The sequence below is a fragment of the Tamandua tetradactyla genome, chromosome 8, assembly GCF_023851605.1.
Source record: "Tamandua tetradactyla isolate mTamTet1 chromosome 8, mTamTet1.pri, whole genome shotgun sequence".
NCBI lineage: Eukaryota > Metazoa > Chordata > Mammalia > Pilosa > Myrmecophagidae > Tamandua > Tamandua tetradactyla.
The window spans coordinates 116243303-116256415 of record NC_135334.1 but is presented as its reverse complement, the minus strand read 5'-3'; positions in this window follow the sequence as shown (position 1 = coordinate 116256415).

The window sequence follows — 13113 nt, the reverse complement described above, 5'->3', positions numbered from 1 at the left end:
TTGTCTCAAGGTATTTACAAATATCTGTTTTAGTTTCTTCCTTGAATCACTGGTTGTTTAAGAGAGTGTTGTTTAGCCTCCATATATTTGTGAATTCTCTGACTTTCCATCTGGTATTGATTTCCAACTTCATTCCATTATGATCTGAAATAGTGTTTTGCATAATTTCAGCCTTTTTAAATTTATTGGGACTTGCTTTGTGACCCCATATATAGTCTACCTTGGAGAATGATCTATGAACACTTGAGAAAAATGTGTATCCTGCTGTTGTGGGGTGTAATGTTCTGTAAATGTCTGTTTATTTTATTGCTCAAAGTCTCTGTTTCCTTATTGATCTTCTGTCTAGATGTGCTATTTATTGATGACAGCAAGATACTGAAGTCTCTAACTATTGCTGTAGAGGTGTCTTCTTCTCCCTACAGTGTTGTTAGTGTATGCCTCATGTATTTTGGAGCACTCTGGTTCCATGCATACAAATTTATGATTGTAATGTCTTCTTGATGAATTGTTCTTTTTATTAAAATATAGTGTCTGTCTTAGTTAGGTTCAGGTATCAACTTGGCCAGGTGAGTGTCATGGTCAGGTTCAGGTGTCAACTTGGCCAAGTGGTGGTACCTGTTTGTCTGCTTGGGCAAGTGCTGGACTGTCTGTTGAGATGAGGACATTTCATGGAATTAAATCATGATCATGTCAGCTACATCCACAACTGATTCTATTTGTAATCAGCCAAAGGAGAATGTCTTCTGTAATGAGTAATGCTTAATCTGATCACTGGAAGTCTTTTAAGGAGGATTCGTAAGAGACAGGCTCTGCCTGTTTTAGCTGGTGAGTCTCTCCTGTGGAGTTCATCCAGACCCTCCATTGGAATTGTTGGCTTCACAGCCTGCCCTGAAGATTTTGGACTCTGCCTTCCCATGGTCATATGAGACACTTTTATAAATTTAATATTTGCGAGTGTTCCCTGTTGAATCTGTTTCTCCAGAGAACCCTAACTAATACAGTGAGGATGCCCCATTGTTATGTTCCTGTTGCCTTAAATCATCAGTATGTGAAATTTATCTATGGCTGATTACATTTGAATTGGCTAAGGGGAGTGCCTTCTACAATGAGGTTTAATTTAATTAGCTGGTGGCTTAAAAGAGAGAGGTCAGAAGAGATCTTAGCAGCTCAGCATACCTCACCTCAGCACTTGCAGCTCAGCCCAGATGTTTGGAGATGCAGAAAGAAATCTCCCTGAGGAAGACCTTTGGAACCCAGAAACCAAGAGAGAAAGACAGCAGATGTTGCCATGTGCCTTCCCATCTAACAGAGGACCTCTGATGAAAGCTAGTTTTCTTTCCTCTGAAGAACTATACAATTTTAACTAATAAATTCCCTTATTAAAAGCTGATCCATTTCTGGCGTTTGCATTCTGTCAGCTTTGGCAGATTAAAACAGTGTCTTTCTTTGCCTCTTTTAATTGTTTTACATTTGAAGTCTAATTTGTCAGATATTAGTATAGCTACTCCTACTCTTTTCTGGTCAGGTTTTTTTTTTTTTTCTTTTGCATGTGAAATATCTTTTTCCAAGCTTTCATTTTCATTCTGTTTTTGTCTTTGGGTCTTAAGTGAGTCTCTTGTAGACAGCATATAGATGGATCCTGCTTTTCAAACAATTCAGCTGGTCTTTTGATTGGGAAGTTTAATCTATTAACATTTAATGTTATTACTGTAAAGGCAGTACTTTCTTCTACTGTTTTGTCTTTTGGTTTTTTTTTTTAAAGTAACAATGCAGGTTTAATTTCTTAATGCAGTTATAAAACGCCAACAGCAATCAAATTTGGTATGGGATGTGATGTGCAAGCACATTTACCTGTGGTTTAGAGGCAGGTGTGTATGCACAATCACACCCTTCTCTCTCTTCACCCCCCCATCCTGCCTCTGATGTACCAGCAGCACATACAACCGCTTCTTCCTAAAGGAATGATACAAAGCAACACATTTACATTATATCTTGGTAAAGAGTGTAACATTCTGGGCATGAGGAGTCAAAACGGGATCCTTAAACTCTGAACTTAAAAAGATTTAATTTTCCAAATTAAAGACTTCCCTAATCAGATATTGGGAAAGGACAAGAGGAGCTGACTGTACCTTAAAGCCCATATTGTTGGTGCTACATAAAATTCAGAATGAAAAGCCCAACACAAGCTCAAGGACATTATACCTTGAGCAAGAACTAAATTACCCATCATAAAAACTTGGCAAAGAACTATCAGTATATATCTTCAATAAAAAATAACTTACAAATAAAAAGTCATTTTTTTTATAAAGTGCTCTTCCCAAACAGCTGTGCATCTGGAATTCAATGGCTATGAAGTGCACCTGTAAAGTGATGTATGTGGGTTTCCAGCTACAGGTGGCAAACATGCATTTCAGACAAGTGACCCATCTTCCCATCCTCCCACATGCTGGTAAGAGCCAGAAGCTTTGGGGTAGGGGGCATGCCTCACAAGACATCTTCGTGTCAGCTCCATTATGAAAACATGGATGGGAATTAGCAAAGGGCATTATGTTGCATCACCAATTTGTCTTTTGAATTTTATGTTTTAATTCTTGTTTGTTTGTTTTTTTTCTCTTTTAACCCATACTGATAACCTTCATTTCTCCATTCTTCTCCTCTCCCTCTTTACTGTCTTTTCCTTCCTGCCTATAGTGTTCCCTTTAGTATTTCTTGTAGAGTTGGTCTTTCATTTGAAACTCTCTCAGTGATTGTCTGAAAATATTTTAAACTCTCTCTCATTTTTGAAGGACAGTTTTTCCAGATATAGAATTCTTGCTAGGCAATATTTCTTATTTCTCTTTTAGTATTATAGTTATATCATACCATTGCTTTCTTGCCTCCATAGTTTCTGCTGAGAAATCTGCATGTAGTCTTAACAAGCATCCCCTAATGTGGTGGAATGCTTTTCTCTTGCTGCTTTTAGCATACACTCCATCTTTGATATTTGACTAACTGATTAGTACGTGTCTTGGAGTAGGTCTATGCAGATCTATGATGTTTTCGGTGCGATGTGCTTCTTGGATCTGTAATTTTGTGCATTTCATAAGAGATGGGAAATTTTCAGTGATAGTTTCCTCCATTATTCTTTCTGTTCATTTTCCCTTCTCTTCTTCTAGAACATTCATAACACATATATTCATGTGTTTTATGCTATCATTTAAATTCCTGAGACCCTGCTCATATTTTTCCAAGATTTTCCCTCTCTGTTCTTTTGTGCATAAGATTTCAGATGTCCTGTCCTCTAGCTCACTAATCCTTTCTTCTGCCTCTTCAAATCCACTGCTGAAAGTCTCTGTTGTGTTTTTCATCTCTTCTAGTGTGCCTTTCTTTCCCATAACTTCTGCTATTTGCTTTTTTTCAAGCTTTCAAGTTCTTCTGGGTGGTTGCCCTTTATACACTTTATCTCATTTGCCATATCTTCCCTCAACTCATTGATTTGATTTTTTTACTTTATTTAACATGTTTGATTGAACATTACTTAGTTGATACAGCTCCTGTATCTCATTTGAATTTTTAGTTTCTTCCCTTGCCTGGGCCATATCTTTGATTTTTCTAATATGGTTCCTAATTATTTGTTGATGCTTCAGCATCTGATTTCCTTGATTAGTTTATTCAGGAGGTCATTTTTACTCTTTTACATGAAGTTTTCTTGTTAGTTGTCTTTGTTCCCTATCTGATTTTGGTTTTCAATTCAACTTATTCTAGACCTCTGGCATAACTTCTATTTAGCTATTCAGAATTTTTCAGCACTTGTTTTTCTGGGTCTTGCCCTGCCTATATGGATCCTTTTTTTGAGGTGGGTCTCCTGAGATGTGATCTACCCCAATAAGATTTTCCCAGTCAAGGCAGACATAGGTCTCAGGAGGGTATAGTCAGTATTAATTTTCCCTGAGGGTGAGATCCAGCAAGTTATTGGCTTTTCCTAGGAAGCCTCTTAACTCTGTACTTTTCCTATCATGCTCAGTAGGTGGTGCTTGTCAGTCTGTTGCCCCCCACTGGTGCAGGGCCTTTAATTCTCTGTCTGCCAGGGATCTGATTGAGACAGAGTCTGAGGTGGATGGAGGGTGGGCTTAAGCTGTTTCTGATTCCCAGCCCATGAGGTCTGACATCTTTGAAGGCAGCCTGCCTCTTGAGCTAGATGCAGCTTCCACCCTCTTTTTTCTTTGGGGAAGATATGCTCCTTAAGGAATTATGTCTTTCACTTGTTACTTTGGACCCTCAAACCTATCTTAACTCCTCCCTTGCCTAAGTCTGTGCTGACAAGTGAGAATGTGTGAGGCTTTCTCTAATGACTTAGGATACTGAGAGAGAAAGAGGAAGAAATTAAAAAAATAAACTAAAATCCCTTTTTAGAGCCAGTCCTAGCCCTCCAGGGTCACCAGTCAGGAGCTGCACTGTTACCCGGCTCTACAAAGGAGCAGAGCCCTTTTCCAGTATTCTAAGCCAGTCAACTCCAGAAGCCTCTGTTTTGTTGTTGTTGTTGTTTTATTTGTCAGCCACTTTTCCTCTATGCTGGGAGAAAGAGATCTTCGGATTACTTTCCTGCCTTCTCTGGATCTATCTGTGTTCAGAGCTTGTATTCAGTGGTCCAGATTTGGTAATTGAAACTGCAATTGGGGCTTGGTTGATCTGCCTTTTCCTGCTTCTCATAGAGTCTGCTTCTTTTTCCCTCCTGGGAAGTGTCTCCAGTAGCCTGCCTTGCAATGTGAGAGGGGCATCAGCCTCCATGGTTTGGTGCTTTACTTGGAGTTCTGTGGTGTGATCTCTGGCCCTTCTACCCACTCCAGATTGGTGTATGATGTGTGTCTGGTCCCCCACACAGTCATTTCAGATAGTTCCTGGCTATTTACTAGCTGCTCTAAAAGACTAACAAATTCCGTACTTCCCTACACTGCCATCTTGCCCCCTCCCCAGAGCTTTTCTTGAATGCCTCAAATAAATAAAACCAAGAAACTGGAAGAGGATTCTTAACCTCATCCAGGAACATCTATTGGATATTGTTATCACTAAGGGATCTGTGCCTTTCAAGTTGATTGAAGAGATCACAAGGTGGACACTAAGTTATAGCAGAATTCACTGAACAGTGTGGCTTAGTCCTTGTTATATAATGACTTGGGAATTGCCTTTCCAATAGTGCAACTATGTGGGATTCCAAAGTAAAAAGGAGCAATACATTGTCATTGCTATGGCTGGGGAGGGGAGAGGGTAAGGGTTAGTGTGAAATAAGCTCTTGAAACTGAGGTCTGTAAAACATACACTATAAATTCACAATTTAGCACATAATGTTCTCTAATCATTCAGAATTTGTGGTATATGAGAAAAGCCCTATCGGTTGGGAAAAAATTTAGTTTCTCTCTGTGTTTAATCTTTGAAAAACAAATGTGTGGTGCAACAAAGCATTTGTACATTTATTGTGTTTTAGCTTGCTAGTGCTGCTGGATTGCAACATACCAAAAATGGGCTGGTTTTTATAAAGAGGATTTATCAAGTTACATTAAAAATGTCCAACCTAAGGCATCCAGAGAAAGATACCTTCACTCGAGAAAGGCCAACGGTGTCTGGAACACCTCTGTCAGCTGAGAAGGCATGTGGCTGGCATTTGTTCATCCTTTGGCTTCTGGTTTCAAACAGTTTCCTCTAGAGCATCTTCTTTCTCATCTCTAAATGACTCTGTGTCTGCTCTGAGCTTTTGCAAAATGATTCCTTCTAAAAGGATTCCAGTGAGAGGATTAAGAACCACATTGAATGGACAAGACACAGCTCCATGGAAACAGTTTAAACAATTTAAAGGCTCCACCCACAATGGGTGTGTCAAATCTCTATGGAAACAATTTAATAAAAAAGATCCCACCCAAACAATAGGTCTGCCCCCCAAGTGTGGTTTAGGATTGAAGGAACATGGCTTTTCTGGGGTACACAATAGTCTTAAACCAGCACATACTGATCTAACTAAACAAAACCAGGCCTGTACAGATGATGACCTTCAGGGTGAGAAAATATTTCAGACGCTGATCTCAATCTCTTAATTATATTATATCCTTGGGAACCAATTGAACAAGAGAGAAAATGAAATTGGCTTTAGAAAAGTTACAAAGACAATTGCCTCTATCAATAGGTATAAAATGATACAGAAATGATGATAGAGAAAAGAGTAATTCATTAGTAAGAGAATATTCAAAGAAATGTGAAAGAACTGTTCAACTTACATTTTAAAGAAGAAGTTACTTTCCTTAATTGAATGATTCAAATATCATTGGCTATCAGGGTATTAGGGGGCATTTTTATTTTCCATAAAATAGTGCAGAATATAGGATAAGATAAATGATGAAAGGCATCTGAGAAATATGTGGCAAGTGAAAATTAGACAAAGTTCAGAGTGTAGACTGGAAACAAAATAGTTAAGTATTTCTGCAATCCATACTTTCTGTGCAAGATGTGATCACATATATTAATATAAATCAAAACATATCCTAATGCTGCTTTGTTGGTCCCTGAACTCTCTCTGTTTTGCCTATGCTGCTTGATAATTTATATCCTTGTAATTACTTTTTTTTTTTGGCTTGGATAGAGACCCAGAAATCGAACCTGGGTCTCCGGCATAGCAGGTGAGAACTTGGCTACTGAGTCACCGTCACCCTGCCTTATACGCTTGTTATTACAAGCATAGCTTATGCTCGAGTAAGATCCCTTGCTGTGTGTTTCTGATTTGACAATTTGATCCTCCTATTATTTGGCCATCAGACTTTGCTTTCACAGTTGTGGATGGATTATATCAGAATTACAGTGTAGAGTTATATATTACACATAAATGTGAGATAAACTGGCTAAGGTAATTTCAATACAGGAAGTTAAGAAAATATCAGTCATTATTCATTTATACATCCAAATCCACACACACCCTGAAATTTATTTTAAATATATTAAGAAAGAATAGAGCATTTACTCTATGTGATATGCCTTTTGTGTCATTACATTAAGTAGAAAGTTCTTGAACCTTTTCCTGTCAACTTCAAATATTACCCATTTTCTCTTTCCCTCCCTCCTACTTCCCTCCCTCACTTCTTCCCTCCTTTTTATTTCTCTGACTTTTTTCCTTGCTAAGCATGTTGCTTTCCTTCTTGCTTTCGTTCAGATATTTATTGACCACCTCTTTGTACTATTATCTCTGCAGGTGCCTGTGATAAAGTATTGAACAAGACAAACATGGTCCCTCTGGTCAGAAAGCTTACATTCAGCTAGGAAGGAAAAGTCAATAAACATGTAATAAATAAATAAAATTTATTTCAAACAGTGATAAATATTATATAGAAAGTATAACAGAACGAGATAAATAAAGAATGGGTAGTTTGTAAAATGTTTCTGCTACTGTGAACAATGTGACTATGAAAGTTCTTACATATTTCTCTAGATACATATATGAGTTTCTTTAGTACATGTCTATTAGTGAAATTTATGACATGTACTTGCTTGACATATGCATAATTAATGTTAAACAATACTGCCAATTTTTACTTCAAAGTGATTCTACCAGGTTACAGTCCTGTAAGAAAGTGTACCTAATAATTCACATTCCCTTAAATCCCTGTTAATGTAAGAATTCTTACATTTTTTTCATTGGAGGGAAAATGTATACTTGTGATTTAAATTTCAATCCCTGGCTTCTTCTGAAACCTTGCATCTTTTTGCTTTTCCGCTGGTATATATATATGTATATATGTATATATGTATATATATATATATATATATTTCTTTTCTCTGTGGTGACTGCTCATGTCTTTTACCCATTTTTTTTTCTTGATTAGCAGGAACATTTTTATTTGCCCCAGGCACTAACTCTTTTTTAATTATTTGTATTACAAATATCTTTTATTTTGCAGCTTGCCTTCATTGTCTGTTATGTTCCTTTTGGAATAATACAACTTCCTAATTTAAAATGGTTGTCTGTATGCATCACTCATATTATGGTTATTATTCATTGTGTCTGGTTTAAAAAAAAACAAACAAACACTTCCCTGTGCCAAGATTATAAAGAGTGTCTTTATACCATTTGAGATTGATGTTTGTTTATGGTGTGAAATAGGGTCTAATTCATATTTTGTCCAGCAACATTTACTGAATAATTTATCTCTTTTCTTTTTGTAATACCGACTCTGCCATATGTCAGGTCATATATTAGCCAGAAATATTGTAGACTTGCATGCCCCTGAAGGACAATATAGATTTTAACTTTTAATCTTACTGAGATGTGGGATATGCTAGAGATAATAATGCCCATGGAACCTATGAATGTAATACTGTGCCAGTTTAAATCTTCAGTGTACCCCAGAAAAGCCATGTCCTTTAATATTGTCATTCAATATTGCTGGATGGGAGCTTTTTTTTATTGTTTCCAGGGAGATGTGACCCACCCATTTGTGAGTGGTAACATTTGATTAGATGGTTTCCATGGAGATGTGACTCCACCCATTCAAGATGGGGCTGCTTACTGGAACCCTTTAAGAGGGAACCATTTTGGAAAAAGCTTTAGAACTGACAGAGCCAACAGAATGGACAGAGCCTTGGGAAAGCCACTGAAAGAGTCTGGAGAGAAAGCTAGCAGACATTGTCATGTACCTTTCCAGTTTAGAGAGAAACCCCAAATATCATCGGCCTTCTTGAACCAAGGTATCTTTCCTTGGATGCCTTAGATTGGATATTTTATACTCTTGCCTTAAGTTGGACATTTTCACTGTCTTAGAACTGTAAACCTGTAACTTAATAAATTCCCCTTTATAGAACAGAATATATGCCAGAAACAGAATATTGCATTCCGGCAGCTTAAAACCAGAACAGCTACTTTATAAGGTAAAAGGAACTTTGCAGGAGTGATTAAATTCAGGATTTTGAGATGGAATATTATTCACAATTATCTGGTGGGGGAGTCCTTATAAAGGGAAGGTTAGAGAGTCCAAATCAGAAAAAGGAGAAGCGATGGTTGAAGTGATACACTTTGAAGACAGAAGAAGAGTCCACTAGCCAAGGAATGCCAGTGTCTTCCTCAAACTGGAAAAGGCAAGAAGATGGTTCTTCTCTGGAGCCCCCAGAAGGAATTGGTACATTCCAATTATTGTGAATAATTCGTATAATTTTAGCCCTGTAAGACTTTTTTTTTTTCAAAAATCTGACCTCCAGAATTGTAAGATAATAAATTTGTATTATTTTGAGTCACTCTGTGTTCATTTGTTTTAGCAGTAATAGGGAACTAATAGAGGAGTCACTGGAGAGTTTGAGATAGAAAAGTGATATGATTTAGCTTACTTTTTTAAGCAAACTTACTCATACACCTTACAATCCACCCTAAGTGTACAATCCATGTCCCTTGGTATAGTAACATAGTTCTGCCTTCACCACTACAATGTGAGAACATTCTCAATTCCTCCCATGAGAGAAAATCCATACAACTTATATCCCCCTATTGTTGACATTTAGCTTTTGGTATGGTGTCTGTTACAATTAATGAAAGAATAGTATAATGTCACTATTAATTCTAGATCTTAGTTTATATTAATTATATTTTTCCCATATAACACCTATTATTAAAACTTTGTAACAGTGATGTACATTTGTTCTACTTCATGGGAAAACTTTTCTTATATTTAAGCTATTAACCACCATCAGTGTCCACTCTAGGTATCACTAAATTTTACCATCCCAGTTTTTATTCTCTAGCTTTACTTCTGGTGACACACATGATCCTAGCCTTCCTCTTTCAGCCTTACTCACACTCAGCCTTGCTTATTACACTTACAGTATTGTGGTACCATCACACAGTTTCATGTTATCCATTTCCAAGCCTTTATGATCAACTTTATTGAACATTCTGTACTCCTTAAACATTGATTACCCAGTTTCTGCCTTCTTTTTATCTCCTGAAAACTTATGCTCTTGAATTTAACTCTCAGAGTTTGCTCATTATTATAGTTAGCTCATATTAGTGACACTGCATAATATTTGTCCTTTTGTTTCTGGTTAATTTTACTCAACATAATGTCCTCAAGTTTCATTCACATCATTGCATTCCTCACAACTTCAATCCTTTCTGCATTCACACAACATTCCATTAAATATATAAGCCACAGTTCATCTTTCTGCTCATCAGTCAATGGGCCCTTGGGACACCTCCATCCATTGGTAATCATGAATAATGCTGCCATAAACATTGGTGTGCAAATGTCCATTTGTGTCCCTGCTTTCAGTTCTTCTGAGTATATACATATATATTAACAGAGTTGTTAGATTATATGACAATTTTATACTTGGATTCGCGAGGAACCACCACACTGCCCTCCAGAGCAGCTGCACGATTCTATTTCCCTAGCAACAGTGAATAGGGATGCCTCTTTCTCCATCTTCTCCGGGACTTGTAATTTTATGTTTATTTTTAGCAGTTGTATTCACATACCATGTAATCCATCTGTGCCAGTTTGAAAGGATTTATGTACCTTAGAAAAGTCGTGTATTAATCATAATCAATCTTGTGGGAGGAACAGTTTCTACTGACCCCTATCCCATAGGTAGAAACTTAATTAGGTTATCTCCATGGAGATTTGACTCAATCAACTGTGGGTATTAAACTTCATTAGATGGAGATGTGCCTCCACCCATTCTACGCGGGTCTTGATCACTTTACTGGAATCCTATAAAAGAGGAGATGTTTTGGAGGACAAGGAGAGAGTCCAGAACATGACAGAATGGCAAGAGAACAACAGAGTCCACCAGCCAGAGACCTTTGGAGATAAAGAAGGAGAACCCCGCCGGGGGAGCTTCCTGAAGCAGGAGGCTGGAGAGGAAGCTAGTGGATGTCACCAGGTTCACCAGGTGTTTTTCCAGTGCATAGAGAAACCCTGAACTTCATTAGCCTTCCTGAGCCAAGGTGTCTTTCCCTGGTTGCCTTAATTTGGACATTTTTATGGGCTTGCTTTAATTGGAACATTTTCTTGGCCTTGGAACTGTAAACTTGCAACTTATTAAATTCCCCTTGTATTGCATTCCAGTAGCTAGCAAACTAGAATACCATCCTAAGTGTATAATCAATGGCTCCTGATGTGTTACACAATTATGCATTCACCACCATGAGCTATATGAGAACATTTGCTCTTCTTCCAAAAAGGAAGGAAAAAATCCCATAACTCTCCCTTCATCCCCTCTTATTGAGTTTTAGCCATGGTATATTGCCTTTGCTACAATAATGAAAGCATGTTACAGTGTTGCTGTAAACTGTAGACCTTAGTTTGCACTAATTGTATTTTTTCCATGTACCATCTCATTTTTAGCACCTTGTGATAGTGACATACATTTGTTCTTGTTCCTATAAAAACCTTCTTATATTTGTACAATTAACTACCGTCATTGTCAACTCTAGGTTTTGTTAAGTTATACAGACCCAGTTTTTATCCTCTAGCTTTTCTTCTGATGATATACATGCCCTGATTCTTTCTTTGTTCAACCATACTCACAGTCACCTTGTTCATTATACTTATAGTATTGTAGTACCATCACACAGTATTGGTGTTATCCATTTGTAAACCTTTACAATCAACCTTATTAAAATCCTGTACTCTTTAAGCATCAAATGCTCAATCTCTACCCTTTTTCTATCTCTTGATAATGTGTGTTATCAAATTTAACTCTTAGAGTTTGCTTATTTATCCTTTTGTTTCTGGCTTACTTCACTCAACATTAATGTCCTCGAGGTTCATCCATGTTATTGTGTATGTCATGACTTTATTCCATATTGCATAATAATCCATCATATTTGTATACTCCTGTTTGTTTATCGACTCATCAGTTGATAGATATTTGGGCTGTTTCTAACTTTTGACAATTATAATGCTGCTATAAACATTGCTGTGCAAATGTTTGTGTCCCTGCTTTAAGTTATTTTGAGTATATATCTAGTAATGGGATTGCTGGATTATATGGCAATTCTATACTTAGCTTCCCAATGTGTACAACAGTACATAAGTATGCCCATTTCTGTAAGTAGTTGTAGGGGGTTAGGGTGTACGGGTTTAGGCTGGAAGAAGGGAAACCAGTTAGGAGATTATTGCAATAATAGAGGAGTGAACTATACAGAAAGAGATATAAATGGTAAATATTTAGATTCTGGAAATATGCTCACCATATCGTTCTCAGGATTATTGATAAATTGGGATTGACTAGTGAGAGAAATAGAAGAGTCAAGGTTGATTCTACGGTTTAGGTAAAACAACTTTTAGTTATCTACATTGGTGTATTTAATTTAAACATAGAGATTCTGCTTACATATTAAAAACCTTTTTGTTATTTCTCTTAACAACTAGTTCTGCTCTTAGCAAACTGACCTCTTCAAACTGATTTTACTACCTACTTTTGAGTATATACTGCTTCAGCCAAGTGTTTTCTTAATAGCTATTTCTAAAACAGATCGTACTCTAGCCTGAAACAGGGCAATGCTATGTGTAGGTTGGAGGGAGCTGGAATGATTGAATGACCCACACCAATCCCTTTGTACTCACATAATGTTGAAATGCTACTGCCTACAACAAGGATGCTCCTTGTTACTGTCTTCATTGTGTTTGTTTAGGCAGCACAATCTTGTCAGTAGAGCTCTCCCTAGAGGGCGATATAGCCGACACTCCAGGTTGAGGTTAGATATTACTTAGTAGATGCTAAACTCTTAGTATCAAGAATTTTTTTTTTAATGAAGTAACAGATATTATTCTTTCCCAAGAGAGCAAAGTTAGAAGAGCCTTAGGGTAAAGAATAAAGAGGTAACTGTAGAGAATTTGCATAATTAAGTTGCTGAGAGCTTAGAAAATTAATTTAGCCTATAGACCCTATTCCCACTTTCATACTGCAAGTTTCATTGGCTAAAACTTAGCCTGACAGTTCTGCCTAACTGCAGAGGGATGCTATAACCAGCAGAGAGAGCAGAAGGATGGATATTGGTGGGCACCAGCATTATCTGTCTCAACCACCTCTCATACAAGGGATTGCAAGAGTATACTTTAACCTTTCAGTCATTCAGCTGAAATTTGGGGCATACAATCTTAC